Source organism: Pseudophryne corroboree, chromosome 1 (assembly GCF_028390025.1).
Source record: "Pseudophryne corroboree isolate aPseCor3 chromosome 1, aPseCor3.hap2, whole genome shotgun sequence".
In the NCBI taxonomy this organism is placed as follows: domain Eukaryota; kingdom Metazoa; phylum Chordata; class Amphibia; order Anura; family Myobatrachidae; genus Pseudophryne; species Pseudophryne corroboree.
Window position 1 is genome coordinate 692700435 of NC_086444.1, and position 12858 is coordinate 692713292.

Genomic DNA, 12858 nt, shown 5'->3' on the forward strand with positions numbered 1-12858 from the left:
ATATCTGCAGAAGTTTTGGATGGTCGGGGGTGAGTGGTAGGTAGGAAATGTATGACCTAGTGGGATAGTAAAAAGCATGTATGTATGATTCCATGTCTGAGGGGCATGTATCATCGTGCTGTATATGTTCTAAATAAGCTTCTAGGTATTGCGAAGTATACATTAAATCCTTCTTATCCCGTATTAAGGGTCTGTAAGTGGGCCGACAAACATTACCGATCTCTTTTCGGCTTCTTGTTCCAACAAATGGGGTGCACATTTAGTTGATGATACATGGAGGGGGAACATATGTGAGTGCTAGTATATGTGGATATCACCTGTCGACTATGTGTGTCATTAACTGAAGTTTGTAGAGATGAAGATAAGACACATATCTAAAATACATTCACATAAACATTTACATAAACATTCTTGGGTAGGGCTGATGTCTTTTTCCGGATGGGTGTATCTGGGCAGAGGGGGAGACAAAAGAAAAATGGGTGAAAGAAACAGGCCATGGAATTAATTTACAATCCTTATCATAACACTGTCTCTATGGATGGGTCGTAAATTAAATCTGCTGCTATAACAATGCCATCGCTCCTTAGACTCATCAAATTTGTGCCTTGCTTGCGCCGCGTCAGAATTCAAACACACCTAAATATCAAGCCAATAATTATGACGACTCCCAGGATACAAAGGAGAAACTTCCCTACACTCATAATAACATTTGAGCCCACTCTCCTAATCCTGAGAACCAATTTCGTGGGTTCAACCATGAGACCCAGCCAGTCAGCTCATTACCCACAGCCGTCAGGGTAAGGTTGTGTCTCCTCCGGAACTCCCACTTCAACTGCAAGATATCGTCCATCTTTTGATCGATGATCTCCGTGGGGTCGTCAGTGCTGTTCGTGTATATATGTACAGCACTTCACACCATATTGAGTTGCCAGAGTAACACAGTACCCACACGTCACGGCTGTGATATAATTTAGGACCATCCTGTGCTGAATCAGTTCCTTCTTGTAAGCTTGTAACTCCCTTCCCATATACCTGAAGGTGTCGTCATACATCTCAGTGATATTATCTATCAAGTTCGCTAGCGCATGGATATACCTATAATTTATAATTCCCCTGGCAGTACGGGTGATGTCTAATGCGAGAAGGAATTGAATCCCGGTGGATTCGTGGATCAAATCAGAGGCTGCGTGCTCTGTGCTCTATCTATGAAGTGTCTCTTGACGATGTGTTCATAGTGAGTATGAGTATAAGGAGCCTGAGCACTGCGGTGAACATCTTTCATCTTATCATGGGTTATGGTCATGACCTCTGGCAGTACTCTTCCAATATAACACAATCCCTCTGAGCTCGGGGCAAGCCACTTGTACGCCTTCCTCCCACATATGAAATAGGCATCATCGGGGAGAACATAGGGGACAGAATATGACATTACCATATTACAAACTTTCCAAGTGAAAAACCCAATCCCTAGTTCTCCCATCTGCTCAGTACAAGTATCGGACTGGATGATATGAGCACAGTACCCTGGTGATACTTTTCCAACCCACATGGTCTTGCTTCCTCGAGTATACCTATACCGAAAATACCTTCCACTGTTGGCTATTTGGCGTACAAGTTCAGAGTCTATGGGTATCCTATCAGCTCTGTGTGAAAAGGTCATTGTCTGGTTATTCCACGTCACTTCCCAATTTCCTGGTTTTCGGTAATTGGAAATATTGAAACATAATAAGGATCTATTTACATGATACTGGTGGAGCTTCAAACTAGGGGGCCTAGAAATATTGAATTTCTTGTCCACCGGTCTCCCACCCCGTAATTCGAGTACATCTTCTATTGCTAAAGGGTATGGTACTAATCCTGACTTGCTCTGACCTTGAGGTACTTGTGAGCACACCCAGCATTCTGTCTGGTTTAAGACCTTACCCACTAGTGAGTGGTAATCACTCAACGGATAATGGTCCATGTCGATATTAAGGCTGGACTGACATCTCTGGATCCTCGACTATGTTCTCACAATTCCTACAAATGCAATTTTCCTCAGACAATAACCCTTCACAGTGCCTCCGAGCTCCTTGACTACCAGAGCGCTTTCTGATACTCGCCTTTGCTCGAGTAATGTGTTGCTCTTGAGATTCTACAAATCCATCCTCGCCATCAGAACCCATTCCAGATCCTTGCTCGACCTCTCTGGGACCCTCACCGAAACAGACTGTCCTGGTCAACAACAGGATTAGCAGGAAAACCCAAAACGCAGTCTCTTGGGGTAGGACCATCTTGTTAAGGGAAGAGAAGGAAGACAAGAAGAGGGGAGAAAGAGAAGAAGAGAAGGAGGGTAGGGGGAGATGGAGAAAAAAAAGAAAAACTGGTGCGACAACCTACTCTGGTCTTGTTGTTATCCGCGCTCAGGTGCCGTCTCAACAGTCCTGCCTCTCAGCTTTCCCGGAACAGACACTCCAGTGATACAATGTTCTCTACACTCTGCTCTTTGTCACGAGTTCTCTCCGGGTCCTTTCTGTAGGGAACATAAATCTTGCATTTCAATATGTTTAACTGTTGTGTATTATCAGTTGTGTGAAGTAAACCATCTGTGGAAAGTGAAAAGAGAGGGGGAAAAATAAAAAGAAAATTTGTCAGATTTGCGTTCACCATCAGGCTGTCACACCATCATGTATATCGGTATCTATGCACAGTCTCCCTTCACCAGTATTCCCATTCTCCACCCTTTGTGCATGACCAGGCACACTGATACTGGTGTCCCTATGCTGGTGAGATATACTGGGTTTGGGCAGAACTCTGGAAAGACCGAGTAGGCATGTGACGTTTGAACTGTAATCCTGTCGGTGAACGTAAGAGATGAAGAAGAAACTTTGAAGACAAATCACAGAGTTTAGTAACAGATAAGTTTGTAGAGGCAAAGAAGATTTTACAAAGTTTGATATCTGGATTGGGCACTACGGGGAATGATTCCCTTATCGGTCTGTTCCCCTAAAAAAAAATTCTATGTGTGTTATATCTCTACTGGGACTATCCCAGCCATCAATCCAGTGTCTTGTCCATTCTAAGTTCATAGGGAACCCGGTATCTTTGAGATAATTTCCTCTACCTGTGATGGACATGCATCTAGAACAGTGAAATGCAACATTAGTCTTCGTGGGTATCTAACATATTTTGTGCTTCCTGGGTGGGAGCACTCTATATGTATACCATCTCTAACAAAACTCCTGTTAAGTTACTTAGAGGTCACTTCTGCTAGAGAGAGAAGCAGAAGTTTAGAGGCCTCCTCCTAACCCCAGCAAGTTCTGTCAAAAGGGTAAAGTTGCATTTATTCTGTTCTTCCCAGTAACCGAATCTGTGTTCTTATATGGCTCGTGATTCCTTACTATATGTCCCTTGATCCCGTCTATGTGTTTAATAACGTGGCTTGTTTTCTCTGTCTAGGGGTCTATATTGGCTATGTGTTCTACTATACCTACAATCTCTGGCAAAATGCCTTTCCTTCCTACAAATGTAGCATATCCTAGGTCCTTTCTTACTATCCGTGTTTTGGGGTTTAGGTTGATGAGACTTTGGTGTAAGGGCCTGTATACTTTCAATCCTCAGCCTCTCCTCCTGTTGTTTTCTACGCCTAACAATATTCTGGTGATGTTTAATTGCGCACTCTCTAAGACAGGCTACTGTGACCCCTTTCCAATTAGGCAAAGATGTTTGTACCCTGTCCCTTACTGTCTTATTGAGTCCGTCCATTAGCACAGAGATAGCCACTTCCCTATAATTCGCATCGTTCCCTGTATCTGATACCCCCATGTATCTATCCATTATTTGCAGGGCCCGATGGAAATATTCAGATGTCATTTCATTTTCCCTCTGTTTTATGGAGAAAATTCTTCTCCACTCAATGGGGAAACACAACTCTAGTTGCCTATTAATTCGTTCTATATTTTCCTGGTTGTTTTTGTCAGTCATAAGACTCCAATCTACAATCAGTGATACATTTTTGGGTGTCAATATTAGGGGGTAGGGCTCAAAAATAACCGCCAATGTTTGTTTGTCGGTTCATACGCATTACCCAGATCTCTGAAAAATTTCTGACATCTGGCTAAATGCTTCCGAGGGTCGGGGAATTCTGAAATGATTGATCGCAGCTCATCTCTGGGCCACGGGCAATACATTGCATTATTCCTGGTGAGGATTATTCCCTGACTATCGGTTCCCCCATTGGGAGTTACTATTTCCAAGACAGGGTGTAATCCTACCGTTCCGTTCCTAATCTGTTTACTGTGAGGTGTTGTTGTCTCTGTGCAAAGAACTGTCTCACACTTACCGGTAGCTGTGACCTCACCAGTTCTTTCATTGGGGAATATTGTTACTGCTCTTCCTGGTTGGACAGGCCCCACCTGAGTTTCCTGCAGCGAGGTGACTGCTTGGAGGAGAGCTGCGATTTGGCTGGATATATTTGTTATTAAAAAAAAATATAGATTCAATATATAAATTACAAAGTACAGTATACCTATAGTTACAACTCATACAGTAAGCAGTTAAAACATACAGTTACATACAATTACAGTTACAGGCCAGCGATACAATTACCATTCCCTCCAATGCATCTTATGTCTCTCTCTCTCTGTAAATAAATACAGGAACTGATCTGCCAGCAAGTCCATCATCCTCTTGTGACCTATAACCTTGAAAAGACTTTTAAAAAAAAACAGGATACATCTTGCAAAAAATAATTAGGGTTAATATATTGTTTTTACATACTACTATATTTTACGGATATACCATTGACTGTAGCCATCTTCTCCCCCGCAATATACGGTAGTGGTGGTGCGGTCGCCATTGTTTTCCCGCTAGGTTTGGAACCTGCTGCACGAGCTAATTTCCTTTGCATATCCCCCACTTGCTGCCATAATTTTAAACAATCGTTATGTCTAATCCTTTGTTTTCTGGATTTAATCAGACATATCTTTAACCTTAAGTTCTGTAATACCTCTGGTTCAAAGCTGCCCACCCTAGGGAATGGTTCCGTATCATTGTTAGTCATACATATCCACTCATTGCATAAAACTTCTGTGTGTGAACCATATTTTTCACACATGATAAACCTTGCTGAGCCTTTTGGCCACAATTCTGCCTGAACCCTGTCTAAACGTCTCTTACTTGAGCAACTGGCTCCCATATTTGTGGGTCTCTTCCAATATCTTTAAAAAATTCCCACAAACACCAAAATACTCCAATATAAGTAGACGGTGGAAGTATACCTGAGCACCTTCCACTCGCTCGCGCCCACGCTGGCCAGTACTACCATACACTGTTGATAGCGAAGGCAATGTACCCAACTTAGGGCTCCTATCAGACCTTACAACACCGTAATTTATTTTGGTGGAAGTTCTGTTTGGAATATTTTCCTGAGAGAGGCAGTGAAAATTTCCTTTTCGGTATCTTTCAACTGGAATTGTTTGTAGGGTGAAAAACAGAGAAATTAGATAACTATCCTTCACCCTTTCCAGTGAAACCCACCAGGGAGATTTCCCGAAGTTATCAAAGAAAAACCCCTTTGTCTATACAATCACGTCTGCGTAGGCTCTTCCACAGTGCATATGACACAATAATATCACGTTGCTCTGTGCAGAACAAACGGACATGTGATGCAATAGCACAGCCTATAGATACTAGTTATCTATATGCCCTACGATTGCTGCAGACCACCTAGCAGACCACCTAGCGTTGTATGGGATACCACTCAGTCCACCAAGACCACCTAGTTAATAACGCAGGGTTGCAAACCTTATGCCACCGGGCCTCTACTAACCCAGTGTGTCCACCTAGACCACCTAGCTTCGACCACCTAGACCACCTAGTTATTGGGTTCAGTATCCACTCAGTCCTGCATTCGCTCACTCAAATACACTTTATTTTTCTTTTCTGTACAGAAAATTTAGGATTCATTCAAGTTGGCAGCTTTACCCCCAGACGCAATTTAAAAAAATTATTTATACTAAATTTTGTTTTTATACTAAATTTCTTTAGAAACCGGGTAGTTTGGTGCTATTGTAGCGTGGCTACTGTCCCACCTTTAAACTAAACAAACTATTGTGTAATTTGTACTTCGCGAGCGTACTCCTTACGCAATTTGCGTAAACACGCGATCGTGCGTGTCTCTTACGCTGCGTACGCAGTCTTGTACTTTGTCCGAGACACGTGTACAAAAACCGTACGTCCGCAATAGCACAAATCACACAATTCTATCAATGTGAGCAATATTAACTATAATCGCTCACTTAACACAACACACAGTTTCTTCTGTATAAACCTTTACAACTAGGCCAGGCTGCGTGTGTGTCTTACACTTACTTCCTTTAATATTTATTTTATTTTTAACTATATAGCACCAAATATCTCCGGTTTTCACATAGTTCTAAATGAATCTAGCAATAATCAATAATTCAAATGGTATGATTCAGATTGGATAGCTATCTTGCAGAACATACACTGATATAAATATACACATAATTATACTAATATTATATATGTACCATTCACTGGTCTCCTATGAGACTCATTAACCCATTCAGTGCTTCTAATTTGCATATCAAAGCTATGTGCTTTTGTCTGCCTGTAAAAGTGGGGGTTTTTTTCACTGCTAAGAAAAGGCAGTTACACAGGTTAATTTGCATTTCAATGGCTATCCTAAACTAGCAAGCAGAGTTAACTGAATCCTAGAGGTAGAAGGAAAAAAAAACTTTGTTTTTATCTGTGTGTAGTTCTTACATCAAGTATTCATCTCACTATTAACTTTCACTAGGCCCCATTGAAACTAGTTGTAATTGACTATGGCATGGGTTAAATAAATGCATTGGTAACTCATAAATCGTGTTTCATGTGACCAAGGAAAGCTGATTATTCTGTGCAGTGAAAATCAGCTATTTAGAAAAATGACCTTCCCAAAATGGCCGCTGCTCGTCCCCCTTCCACATCCATGAGGGTTACACAAAATGGTGGACAGGCCATGTGGTTAGTCCAAAATGGAGGACAGACCATGCGGCTTCCTTTGTCACAAAGAAATCAAACATTATACAAGCACCTGAAGTTATTTTAGGCCTGCGTTAAAAAAAAAAAACTATACCAAGGCTATGCAGCAATTTTTTTTTAAACCTACTTAACAGATAAACAATCCAATCTGAATCAAACACAATATGACTTATTTGAACTTTGTTTTGCAACAATGTGAGAGGGTATGCAAAGAGTATAGGTGCTGTGTACGGTTTTGGCGCCAAAAAAAACTTTCACAGATTTTAAATAGCTTTTTTCCTGTTTACCTTACGAGTTCTACCAGCATCTCTACAACCATACAGAGCAGACACCATCTAATCAGCAATTAAGTAGGGTTTTCAGTGCATCCACCGACCAAGAAAAGGATACGTAGGATACTTTCTGTCCACCCTTATGCTGATAGATAAAGTCTGCTGTGACCTGTTAGGCAGTAAGAATGTGGCAGACCGGAGAGCCCCCAATTGATAATGTTGATTATCTTACAGGAATGAAAGCTATACCTTACACACACTTAGAATACACTTTACCATGGAGCCGCTGCGGCCGCTAACCTTAGTACACACGCTACGTACTTTATACAGTGTTTGCGTACGGAGTCCCGTATCACTGTACGGACTTTGCGTACAAACCCCGCGCTGGGGGTACAAAGTACACACAGCGCGCGCACACCCAGAGATACACTTTAACCCTTTACAGTAATGCAATGCAATGATAAAACACTTTAAATCTTAGCAGTAATGTAATGCAATGATAAAACACTTTAAACCTTAGCAGGGCAATGAGGACACGACACCAATTGTGATTTTACCGCTGAGTTCCGACACCACAGTGGATTATTGCTGAAAGGGGGTTTACAATACAAATATTACACTACAATATAACAGAGTAAATGGCTACAGTCAATGTACATACGTGAGTATATTCGCGTGCGCTTCCCGGTCCAGTCCTCCGTCATCTAATAGATAACGTTGTGAGTCTTGTGCCAGGCCAGGCTGCAGCAGGCTTTATTTATACAATTCTTTCAAAAGCAATACAATGGATACTGTAATCCCTTTGTCCATTGGACAAAGGAATGCACTTTTACAGTACAGGAGAGGTCATAGGTCGATTTGAAAAGGTAGGCGATGTCTTTCCCAACTGCTCTTGTGGGTGGTCTCCTCTGGATTCCCGCCGCATACATAATATACAGTAAATACAGTTTATATCTATATTCTGCTTCTGCACATAACTATCCGCAGGAACATGCGATCTTCCGCAGACCAACACCGGAATTTTACCCTTAAAATACCCTACAGCTGGATACCAAACACCACCTTATAACCTTAGTCTGTCCCCTCTTATCCTGTAAAGGTGAATCCCTTTGTTCTGGAATCATTTAAACTGTTGTTATTTTCTGGTGTGGTGCAGGAGGACTATGTGTACATTGGTGGTCATTCCGAGTTGATCGCTCGTTATTTTTTTTCCGCAACGGAGCGATTAGTCGCTAATGCGCATGCGCAATGTCCGCAGTGCGACTGCACCAAGTAAATTTGCTATTAAGTTAGGTATTTTACTCACGGCATTTCGAGGTTTTTTCTTCGTTATGGTGATCGTAGTGTGATTGACAGGAAGTGGGTGTTTCTGGGCGGAAACTGGCCGTTTTATGGGTGTGTTTGAAAAAACGCTGCCGTTTCTGGGAAAAACGCGGGAGTGTCTGAAGAAACGGGGGAGTGTCTGGGCGAACGCTGGGTGTGTTTGTGACGTAAAATCAGGAATGAAACTGACTGAACTGATCGCAGTGGCAGAGTAAGTCTCGAGCTACTCAGAAACTGCTAAGAACTGTCTATTCGCAAATCTGCTAATCTTTCGTTCGCAAATCTACTAGGCTAAGATTCACTCCCAGTAGGCGGCGGCTTAGCATGTGCAAAGCTGCTAAAAGCAGCTTGTGAGCGAACAACTCGGAATGAGGGCCATTGTGCACTATTTGCATTAAATATGTAATGTGTTTTGATAGCTCTCCATGCGTTCACAAACTCTACCGTAAATACCCATACCACGCGCAGGACCGCGGGAGCGACCATACGCAAATTGCGAGTATGTGCACGCACAGCAGAACAAGTACACGCGCGGAGGCCATCTGTGTGTAGTTCGTACGTGATGTGTGTACTGCAATATTTTTCGACTTTGACACTACATATTCCTATTGTGGTATCTCATCAGCAGTACCTGCGGTTTGCAGTGGGCAACCTTCTTTACCAATTTTGGGCGTTACCCTTTGGTTTGACAACGGCTCCGTGAGTTTTCACCAAAGTTATGGCAGTCATGACGGCTACGCTACGCCGTCAAGGGGTCAGGATACTACCATACCTAGACGATTTGTTGATCCTGGCGAGTTCCCCAGAACTTCTCCTGTGTCATCTCGATTTGACAATCCAGTGCATGAAAGCCCACGGATGGCTGATCAACTGGAAGAAATCCTCCCTGGTTCCGGCTCGGAGCATGGTACACCTGGGAGCGTTATTGGACACCCACAACCAGCGGTTGTTCTTGTCTCTGGAGAAAGTCCTGAAACTTTTCCCGTCCGCAAGTGTCGATTCATTCGACGATGCAAGTGCTAGGTCTCATGGTGTCGGCTTTCGACATGGGGGAGTACGCTCAATTCCATTCTCGCCCTCTGCAGAAGTTGATTCTGTCCAAGTGGGACGACCTGCCTCACCGGATCAGATCTCACATGATCTACCTATCTCCGGAGGTCCGCCTGTCACTGAGGTGGTGGCTGCAGGACCAGCGATTGAGCAGGGGTCGTCCCTTCTGGATATCCAACTGGGTCCTGCTAACGACGGATGCCAGTCTGAGAGGTTGGGGCGCGGTGTTGGTACTACACTCTCTTCAGGGTCGGTGGACCAAGGAGGAGTCACTACTCCCAATAAACATTCTGGAGCTGCGGGCAGTGTTCAATGCGTTGACAATGACCCAGCATCTGATACAAAACAGACCTGTTCAAGTACAATCGGACAACGCCACCACGGTGGCGTACATCAATCATCAGGGCGGCACTCGCAGTCGCATGGCAATGAGGGAAGTATCAAGGATTCTTCAGTGGGCAGAACGCCATCTGCTGGCCATATCAGCAATGTTTATTCCGGGCGTACTGAACTGGGAGGCGGACTATCTCAGTTGTCAGGACGTGCACGCCGGAGAATGGAGCCTACATCCGGAGGTGTTTAAACTTCTCGTGGACAAGTGGGGCCTCCCAGATGTGTACCTGATGGCGTTTCGACACAATCACAATGTTCCGATCTTCGGAGCAAGGACAAGGGATCCTCAAGCAGCGTTCGTGGATGCTCTGTCAATCCCGTGGAACTTTCGGCTGCCGTATGTGTTCACTCCGGTGTCACTCCTGCCCAGAGTAATACGGAAGTTCAAGCAAGAAGGAGGAAACCTCCTTCTAGTCGCTCCAGCGTGGCCCAGGCGTCACTGGTTCTCTGATCTACAGGGACTCTCGTTGGATTGTTCCCTTCTACTTCCACAACGATCAGACCTCCTCGTTCAGGGTCCTTGTTTTTACCAGGATTTGGCCCGTCTGGCTTTGACGGCATGGCTCCTGAGGCTTCCGTCCTGAGGGCCAAGGGTTTTTCTGAGGCAGTCGTTCAAACTATGTTGAAGGCCAGTAAGCCGGCTTCTGCTCGGATATACCATAGGGTCTGGAATGCTTACTTTACTTGGTGTGCGTCTCACAATCATGACGTTTTCAAGTTTAGTATTGCCAAACTATTGGCCTTTCTACAACAAGGCCTGGACTTAGGCCTGCGTCTGGCCTCCCTCAAGGTTCACATCTCTGCCTTGTCGGTTTGGTTTCAGAGAAAGATTTCTACCCAACCTGATGTCCATACCTTCACTCAGGGTGTGTTGCAGATTCAGCCTCCTTATGTGCCACCTGTGGACCCTTGGGATCTGTCGGTGGTTTTGGAGGCCTTACAAGAGTCTCAGTTTGAGCCTCTTACCTCTGCTGACCTTAAGTGGCTTCCCCTTAAGGTGTTGTTTTTGTTGGCTATTGCTTCAGCTAGAAGGGTCTCGGACTTGGGTGCCTTATCCTATAAGTCCCCCTATTTGATTTTTCACCATGACCGGGCGGTTCTTCGGACACACCCTGGTTACTTACCCAAGGTGGTGTCTTCCTTCCACCTTAACCAGGAGATTGTGGTTCCGGCCTTTAATTCTCCTGAGTTGTCTTCCAAAGAGCGGTCTTTGGATGTGGTACGGGCTCTCCGTATCTATGTGAAGAGAACTTCCTCCATTAGGAAATCCGATTCTCTTTATGTGTTTGGTTTTCACAAACGTGACTGGCCTGCTTCTAAGCAGACATTGGCCACATGGATTAGAATGGTGATTGCACTTGCTTATGTACAGGCAGGTCGTCCGGTTCCTGCTACCATCAAAGCCCATTTTACTCGGTCGGTTGGACCTTCTTGGGCGGCCCACCGTGGTGCGACCCTTGATCAACTGTGCAAGGCGGCTACGTGGTCCTCGAGGAACACGTTCATTAGGTTGATACCGCTGCTTCCCAGGATGCTTCCTTTGGATGCCAGGTTCTTGTGCCCGCTACAGTGCGTCCCCTCCCATAAGGAACTGCTTTAGGACATTCCCGATGTTAATCCTTGTGGAGCCCAGTGTACCCCGAAGCAGAAAACGAGATTTATGGTAAGAACTTACCATTGTTAAATCTCTTTCTGCGAGTTACACTGGGCTCCACAAGGCGCCCACCCTGACGCACTTAGCTTTTTTGGGTTGGTATTGGCATAGCTGTTGACACCCTCTCCTGCGGTGTGTGTGTGTGGTGTAATTGGCTATGAGCAGTTGTCGTATCTGGTACCTGCTACTGCATTGGGCTGGTTAACGAAACTGAGCTCCTGTGCACGGAGGCGGGGTTATAGAGGAGGCGGCGCTGTGCATCTTGGGAACTCTCTAAAGCTTTGAGCCTGTTGGTGCCTCGGATCAAGATCCTACTCTACACCCCGATGTTAATCCTTGTGGAGCCCAGTGTACCTCTCAGAAAGAGATTTAACAACGGTAAGTTCTTACCATAAATCTTGTTTTTTCAGGTGATTTTCTGTAACCGCTCAAAAAAGGGTTCTGTTTTGCGGGAAATGTATTGTTGGGTGTTTTATCGATAGGAAAGGTGTTTTCGAACTTGCAGATGGAATTTACAAATGTTTTATTTCTTATTGCTTTAAACAAGTTAAAATTTCAGACATTGGGCCAAATGTAATAGTGAGAGTTTCAGAAAGTGAGAGATTTGGTAAGGTTTTTCAGGTTTTTTTAAGTGGCAATCATTTACACTGCAAAACCAGGTTGATCTTGCTGTGTAAATGACTTAAAAAAAAAACTGCAAAACCTTACCAAATCTCTCACTTTCTGAAACTCTCACTCTATTACATTTGGCCCATTTTCTCTTCCAGACAATAATTTAGAGGTTTCAGTTTGAAGAAAAACTTGCTTTCTTTCAGGGTCATTTTAAGAGAGGAAGGGACCCGCGTGCAGCCTCTGTTGCGGGCCCCTTCCTCTCTGGCAGCAGTAGACTGCCACGTTCCCGGAGACCTGTGCATGCACATAATGCCAGAGTCTACTGCGCATGCGCAGGTCTCCGGGAACATGGCACCCATGCCTTGTTCCCAGGGACACCTCCAGTGCGCATGAGCAAATCACTCGGAAATGGCCGCGGTGGTGGCCATTTTCCAAGTGATTTGTGCCCGCACAGCAAGGCCGCTGTTGCGGGACTCCGGAGAGGCAAGTATAATATATATGGGTGCGGTGTAGGCCCCACTGTAC